The sequence below is a fragment of the Mobula birostris genome, chromosome 11 (assembly GCF_030028105.1).
Source record: "Mobula birostris isolate sMobBir1 chromosome 11, sMobBir1.hap1, whole genome shotgun sequence".
NCBI classification, from domain to species: domain Eukaryota; kingdom Metazoa; phylum Chordata; class Chondrichthyes; order Myliobatiformes; family Myliobatidae; genus Mobula; species Mobula birostris.
Window position 1 is genome coordinate 15,011,496 of NC_092380.1, and position 8,806 is coordinate 15,020,301.

At 38.2% G+C, this 8,806-nt stretch overlaps 1 protein-coding gene across 1 annotated transcript in view; it reads right to left on the reverse strand.

Annotated features, from left to right (window-relative positions):
• Window positions 1-4,384, reverse strand: part of LOC140204860 (ankyrin repeat and fibronectin type-III domain-containing protein 1-like) — a 122,761-nt gene extending 118,377 nt beyond the window's left edge. The window contains exon 1 of the mRNA XM_072271735.1: window positions 4,262-4,384. The gene's annotated coding sequence lies outside the window, so the exon portion shown is untranslated. The remainder of the gene's footprint in view (window positions 1-4,261) is intronic.
• Between the last annotated feature and the right edge of the window lie 4,422 nt (window positions 4,385-8,806).

Genomic DNA, 8,806 nt, shown 5'->3' on the forward strand with positions numbered 1-8,806 from the left:
GAAGACATGCTTATTGTTCAGAACTGCAGGTGAAGCTATTCCACAATTTTGGAAACTTGCAGGAATCAGGTATTGTTCTAAATACTTGGTTGAGGAGGAGAAAGAGTCTCCAGTGGATGGGCCCTTGAAACCCTGGAGATTTACAATTAAGTTTCAGTGAGAGGATTCGGATACAACACCAGGAATGGTGTTGTCAATGCCAGGAATGAAGCCCAGGAACATGAATGCAGTGCAACAAGATATTAAACACTTGGCATGGGCGATTTAATGAAAACCTTACCAAACCTAAATTCCACAACTAAATCTCACATACAGATGTTTGCCATGCTCCTGACAATATTTTCTAACGATCATCATTTGTAATATTCATAAGCCCCAGTATGTCATTATATTTGTCACTGGTCCAACCGCATGTCTACATCTCACTGTTTCTAAACACTGCTAGTTATTCTATCATGGCACATGAATCTTTCAAACCATGTATGATAGAAGCTCACTTGAACAATGTGTTAAAAAAAATATGCAACAGAATACAATTTTGCATGCTGGGCATCTGTAACAAGCTTAATTTTACCATTAGCACCACTAGTGGCATGTGAATAACAATCAATTTACAAAACCATTGACTGTCCAACTCACCAAGGCAGGTGTACTAGAAAAAAAAGCAGTGGCATGTATTTGGTGATATTGCAGAAAGTAAATAAATAAGCCAAATGAAGGGTGTTATTGTGATATTAATTACACACTGCACTGTTGTTGAAAGCGTTGTGTATAAACAATTTAATTTTTTGATCTGTATTTTAAGAGACCAACTATCTAATTGTACAATCCCACTTTTTACAAGGAGTTAAGTTAGAATAGGGTAGACAGTATGGACAAATATGAAACCTGATCAGACATGATTTATATACAGATGAATAGTTAAAGTGAAAATAATCTTGTTTAAATTGTTATCAAGCATCTATTAGCATTTTCTTTGTGTTTAAATATTTTAAGCGTGATCTAACTTTTTAGAATCCTCTCAATTTCTGATTTCTTTCAAAATAATGGAAATAAAGACTATCTGGTGTTTAAACAGGATGGCCAATCCTAGATATGGACAGCGTAGCAAGTCAATAATTTACCCAATTATTTCTGGGTCTAGTTGAGTGCTCATTCACAGACACATGGTAACTGCAAGTGTGGAATATAGAATCATCAGTTCACTCCCACTGGCAGCTTGAAGTAGCTTTAGTTTTGATGCAATTAGAACAGGGATCCCCAACCTTTTTTATGCTATGGACTCCTACCATTAACTGAGGGATCTGTGGATCCCAGGCTGGGAACCCCTGTATTAGAAAGACAATGTTTATCTGTGTTTATATTGCCATGAATCTATTCTTTGAAACAGTATGAAGATAACGGTATGGGTAGAATGAGGACTTTGTAAACTCATGGTGCTGTTGTGGAGATGAGAATACCTGATAGTGAGAGATTTTAACCCAACAGGATTCCCCTTCAACAAATGCTGCATGAATGAGTACATAACTACCTGAAAGTTCATGGGTAATAAAGATCTTCACACTCACAATGGCTTTCAAGACAGGATAAATCTTCATAAGATTTAAGACGCACAAGATTTAGCACAGGCTGAAAATAGTTATAAGTCCCAAGATAAATCCACCAGAGATGGTCAGTTGTGCCTCCTTTCCTGGGCTGGCTCTAAGTCGTTCCACTCTCCTGGACTTTCCCTGCACCCATAGATTTGTTTTCAATGATTCTTTCCCCCTCCCTTTGCATTTTTATTACTGAATTCATTTCTACTACTCTTTTAGGCAGACCATTACAGATCAGTATTTGTCCGTATTCCACAGCACTTGCCATAGAAATGTGAATATACAGTAGTCATATGATGACTGTTGTAAAAGAGTGCACAGGACTGGAAGCAGAAAGACAGACAGAATGTAGGCAAGCGTGACATTAGGGCAGACATTATCACTGAAGTGGAGGAGGAAGAGGAGGAGAGAGAGCAAGTCAACTTACATTAGGAATATAAATAGCACTGAAAGAATAACAGATAATATTGTGCATTAATAATTATTCTTTCTTTTCTCTGATTGGATGCCCTCTTCATGGAGATTGCAATAGGGGAGATAAAATCTCTTCCCTTTCCCAGGAATTGTTCTTAACCCAGCAAGCTGGGGACAATTTAAGTCTTCTTAGTTTTTACACTGGATTGTTGGCACAGATTTGATATTTGTTATTCCTGGCTGAGTCATATCTGCTGCAAAAATGTTGCTTCACAATAAGAAATTAATTCCTATATATATTCCAGTGTAAAATGAGAGGAGATAAATTTGATAGCAGATTTAAATCCATTTTTTTGATCAGTAACATCATATTTATAACAAAGCAATAAACTGCAACAAGAGTTGTTCACTCAGCCCTGGAAATCCATTCTACCCTTCGATTATATAATTATGCGTCAGAACAAGCCTTGTTGAATGGGACAAGTCCCTGTAATAACCTAAAACAGTCCAAATGGCACTGGTTCCTTGGAGGACCAAGCCATTGATTGAAAATTTGTTCTCTCTATTGATATATATGAGAGTTGCCTTAAACAAATCAATTGATTGGTTTGATAAGAGTAATTGCTACTGACATTTCTCCTTTAACAATATTCCTCTATTCATTACCAATAAAAAGATGGTGGTACACAGAAAGAAAATTCTCTCTAAACCATATAACCTACTTTGCTGTGGCACACTGATTGAGCCAATGGGCTGCTGAAAGACCATATGTTCAGTAGCTGATGGAGCTAGTTATAGATAGAAATAAGGGAAATTCATACCAGGGTATAACATCTGAAACTGTAATGACAAACAAAAGCAACCTGGTGAGGGTTTTGGAACAAGTTCTACTTTTTTAAAATGCCTCTGGCAAACATGCATGGAAGAAGCTTGGGTGGCGAGTGATCTGTAACAACGTCAGTTCAATTTTAAAGATATTCTAAGAAGTGAACAATTGGAGGTGTCACCATGATGTTAACACAAACTACAGACACTCAGTTGGTCATCACCTGCCTAATCTGACCCTGTGATCCCCAAGCTGCTTCATTAACTACTTCAGAATCCACAAAACAAGAATAGAAATAAGTCATCTTTGATTCTGAGAGGTTCTTAAGAGGAGATGGAGCTATGCTACCTTAATTTCACTGATAAATTTTCCCTGTAGTTACTGAAACACTAGCAGCAGCAGCTAGGATTGAAGCCTTTCTCTCAGATCTGAACTAGGGTCATTCTCCTTTAAAAAAACATTAAGCTGAGATTTAACAGATGTATCCAATATAATGAAGAATTCCAGCATTTATAGAGGAGTTGTCAGTGGGATAAGAATCAGTAGCCAGAGGATACAGACAACATAGAGAAAAATCAGGTGGCAGAAAAGGATCATTTTTAACACAATGAGCTGCTATGATCTTGAATTGTCTAAAAGGTGGATGGAGTAAAATTATCTGTAACTTTTAAGTGGGAATAAAGAATAATAAAAGAAGACAAAATTGCAATGGTTGGGAAAAGAATAGAGAATGGGATGAGTTGGATAACTCAAAGAACTAGAACAGATGAAACATACTGAATAGCCTCCTTCCACACTGTTTGAACTGAAAATAATAATTGAGCCTCTCAGAGAATTATTTTACCATCATCTTATTGCAATAAATTAATAGAAAAATTGTGTTCTTCCTTATTACTGTCCCTCATTTAAATATACAAATACCACCTTCAACAAACATTTGTAAAATACGACAGTAATTCTAACAGCACCCTGTTATTGTCTAATGCTAGCTGCTTATTCTGAGCAGTTTACATCTGTATCATCTTGTCTTATACTTACTGTGGTTCAACTTGAACAGCAAATACTTAGAGACGCACAGATGATTTATCAGTTAATACATGTTAACAAAATACTTGAAAATGCCTCTGATCATAACTCTGACAAATACTAATAATGGTTAAACAATCAGCATACTTCTGCTTTACAGACACAAAAAAAACACTCTTGGAAGTCCTCTGCCTATGCACATACTATGACTAGATTACTGAGTTAACAGTTCAGAGCCTCTGAATCATTACAGTATCATAATGAAAGCTTCACATTTAGAATTTAGCATTGCATTTGTGCCATTCTGCTTAAACAGCTATCAGCCATGATGTGAAAGCAAGCATTAACTTTAAGAGGAAAAATAGAAGGAAAAGCAGTATCTGAACAACAGGAAACCTACCTCACTCTGCCATTCGGAGTTACTTCCAGTACAGCAGTTTGAAATGTGGATCCAGATCCTGACAGGTGAGCAGCAGAGTCCTGAACTGAGGCAGCAACGTCACAGCAAAGTACAGTTTCCTGCTTTCAGTAAAACAGAGGGGGTTGAGGCAGGAAGTCTGCAAGCTTATCGCAAAAACTGTAGAATTACGTGGGAGGCCAAATATAAAAAAAACCTGACAAAATCAGAAAACTGGCACGTTGTGTTTGAAAGCAAGGTGGGTTCCAAGAAAACAACTACCCTTGTCTTCACAGTGCCTGTAACCACAAAGAATCATTCTTTCATAACCTCGCTACCAGTGTATTAAACTAGACATTTCTTTTGGCAACAGCAGTGAATATTTGATGGAAAATTGAAACTAAAATTATATTTATAATTAATGCAAAATAATGGTAATCTTACATTGTGATAAAATAGCAATTTTACTGTTGACAATAAAAGTGTGTATTTTATATTTTCCTGCTGTCAATTACCCAGATTAGGATATTGCCTCCATGGACACTGGTTATGGTCTCATAATTTGTAATGTATTAATCTAAGCAACATGCTGAAGGGCATCAGTCCTATACTGAATATAGACATACTTTTCATTTTTACTGGATGCCACTCCAATACAGGAGCCCATTCTTAGTCAAAATATTGAAGGTAACTAGCTAACCATGTATGGATCACAAATTGTATTTTCCTGTTCCTTGCCCCACTGTTATAACACAATGAATACAGTCTGGTCATCACACAACTGGAAGGATGTAAAAGGACACAGAGGAGATTCATGAAGATGTTGACAGCACTGGAGAATTTGAGTTACAAGTGAAGACCGACTCAGCTAGAGTTGTTTTTTTTGGAAGAAAACAGTTAAAAGATTTAACTCGCAGAGGCTCAGGAAATAAATATTTCCTAAACAGGAAAGAAATAATTCCCTTAGCAGGGAAGTCAAAAGCCAGGGGACACAAACTTCTCATTGGCAGAAACATTATGGGCAAATTGGAATTTTTTTGAACCAAAGGAGTAGTAGTTAACTGGAATAGCTTTTGAAAGGGCATTGATGGCAGAAGCCCTCATCATGTTTAAATACTTCATAGACTCTTTATACTTACAAGGGAACAGGCAAGAGCTGTGATGGATAATTAGCTTAAATAGCTCTTTCTTGCCCAATACGTTTATGATGAACAAAAGTGACTTCTTCCTGACAGATGACTGGAGGGGTTGTAGCACACCACAGGCTATACAATATTTATGTTGTGTAGAAAGTATGTTCTGCAATGTCTTAATTCTTCCGAGCCTGGAATACACTTTCTTTAAACTTTCAAGATACTTCTAATAGCAAGGAAGACATAAGCAATACATTGATATCGTAGACACAGAGCTATGGCTACTTTATAGTTTTTCTTTGGCTATCAGGGGGTGTGTAACCTTTTGGAGCATATAATCCAAAGCTCGATTTGAAATGAAGCTAGGTGAACTTAATCAGAAGAATGTTAAGTATGACAGAAATAACACCATGGAAAAAAAAGTACTAGTGGAAAAATCTAAGCAATAAATTGCATTGTTAGGACGTGCATAATTGATCTCCTCTATTAGCACAATACGCCCAGCCTGGCAGCTTCTGTATGCCAGTGCTGGGGAAGGCAAATGGTTAGAGCAGTTGATGGGGTACCATTCAAGCAGGTTGTATGATGTTGTGTTTATTGTATGCTGTCAGAGCATCATACATCCAGGCGAGCAGAGAGTATTCTTTCATTTATTTTTCATGGTATCTGTGATTTACTCTTAAGGCCACAGTTTTTATGTGATTGTTCCAACTGAGTTTCTGGTCATTTCAGCCACTGAATTCAAAGATAGAAGATGATCTTTATGTGACTGACTGGACCTTTATGATGTTAATGTTACTTCCCACCAACTGACTGTGCCCAAACGTTGACTCGATATTGCTGCATGTAGGCTTGGGTTGTTTCATTTGCTGAGGCATGCAAATAGATTGAATAGTGTGCAATCATTAGCAATACTTCCACTTCTGACCTTATGAATTAAGGTATTCATGAAGCAGCTGGAAATAGTTGGGCCTATGACATTGTCCTGAGAAACTCCTGCATTGATTGTTGTCACGGGGTTGGGATAATTAGTCTAACAACCACAACCATCTTTCTTTGCATGAGTTATGACTCTACTCATTGGAGTATTTAAATCTTGACACCTGCTTTCAGGTTTATCAAGCTCCTGATACCACACTTAGTTAAATACTGTACCAATGCACCAATAGTCATTCACCTCGCCTCAAGAATTCAACTTTTTGTTTATGCTTGATTCAAGACTGTGATGGGACCTGAAGCTAAATGGTCCCAAAAAAGCCTAAATTGGGCTTTCCTGAGCAGGTTAATAGTGAGTAAGTGCAGTTTGAGAGCACAGTCGACAATGCTATTAATTTGATAATGATTGATTGTCAGTAATTGGTCAGGTTGGATTCTTCCTTCTTTTTGTGAACATGACAGACATATTCAATTTTATGCATTCTCTGGTAGATATTGTAACTGTACTGAAACAGTCTGACAAGAAGGTATACTCAGAGCATAAAACAATATAGCACAGTACAGGCCCTTTGGCCCACAATGATGTGCCAATCCTTTAACATAGTCCAAGATTTAACCCTTCCCTCCCACATAGCCCTCCATTATTCTCATGTCCATATGCCCATCTAAGAGTCCCTAATATATCTGCCTCTATAACCATCTCTGGAAATGCATTCCAAGGACCTTCTACTCCCTGTAAAATAAACTAACTCTGACACCTCCCCCCTCTTTACTTTCCCCCTAATACCTTAAAGTTATGCCCCCTTGTATTTTGCCATGTCCACCCAGGGAAAAAAGTCACTGGCTATCCACTCAAACTATGTCTCTTATCATCCTATATACCTCTATCAAATCACTTCTCATCCTCCTCCTCTCCAAAGTGAATTGCCCTAGTTCACTCAACCTGTCCTCATAAAGCATGCTTTCTAATGATGGTAATCTTGGTAATTTTCCTTTTCACCCTCTCTAAAGCTTCCACATCCTTCCTATAATGAAGCAACCACAATAAAACACAATAATCCAACTGTGGTCTAACCAGAGTTTATAGAGCTGCAACGTTACTTTGTATTTTAGAACTCAATCCCGACTAATGAAGGCCAACACACCATACATCTTAACCACCCCACCAACTGGCACAGAAACATTGAGGGATGAATGGAGGTGGACCCTAAAATTTCTCTATTCCTCCACATTGTTAAGAATTCTGCCAATAACCCTGTCGTCTTCCTTCCAGTTCAACCTTCCAAAGTGAATTACTTCACATATTTCCAGATTGAGCTTTATTTGCTACTTCTCAGCGCAGCTCTGCATTTTATCGATGTCCTTTTGTAACCTACTACAATCTTCTACACTTTACACAACACCAGCAACCTTCACAACATAAAATACTCTGCAGATGCTGGGGTCAAAGCAACACTCATAACACACTGGAGGAACTCAGCAGGTCGGGCAGCATCCGTGGAAACGATCAGTCAATGTTTTGGTCCTGACGAAGGGTTCCGGCCCGAAACGTTGACTGATCGTTTCCACGGATGCTGCCTGACCTGCTGAGTTCCTCCAGCGTGTTGTGAGTGTTACCAGCAACCTGCATGTAGTTAGTTCTTAGGAACTACATTGAGATGTTGTCTGGTCCCATAGCCTTTGTTGTGTCCAGTGCTCTCAGTTATTTCTTAATATCAAATGGAGTGAATTAAATTGGCTTTTGTGATAGTGGGGATCTCATGCCAAGAGCCATATCAAGCAAGTACGGAAACAGCAAATGAATAGAGATCATACAGATGGAGCAAATGAATTTGTAGCTAGAGAGATGCTGCAGGAGGGAGACTTTTTTTTGTTTTCTGAAGCAGATGGGACTAGTACAAGTTGAACAGGTTACCAGGACCAAAGAGGATTTTCTGATGCTTTTAGTGTTAATTATTAATGTTGTTGTGAAGGGGGCCAAGGAATTGTGACCATAATATGATACAATTTTACATTAAGGTTGAAAGTATTCTTGTTAATTCAGAATTCACTGAAGATAGAGAAGACACCAGAAAATAAAATATCAGAAATGATGGAGTGCAACAGGTTGATATAAACACAAGAAATTCTGCAGATGCTGGAAATCCAAAGCAACACACACAAAGTGCTGGAGGAACTCAGCACGTCAGGCAGGCTCAGTGGAAATGAATAAACAGTTAATGTTTTGGGCTGAGACCCTTCTTCAGGACCTGGCTAATATGCTAGAACATGTTGATGCTAAGAAAGAGGATTTGCTGGAACACTTGAAACACCTTAGCATAGACAAGTCTGTGGAGTCAGACGGGATATACCCCAGATTGCTGATGGAGAGACTGCTGTTCCACTGGCGATGATCCTTGCGTCCTTACTGGTCACAGGAATAGTACCAGATGTTTGGAGGGTGGCAAATATTATATCTTTATTCAAGAAAGGGATTAGG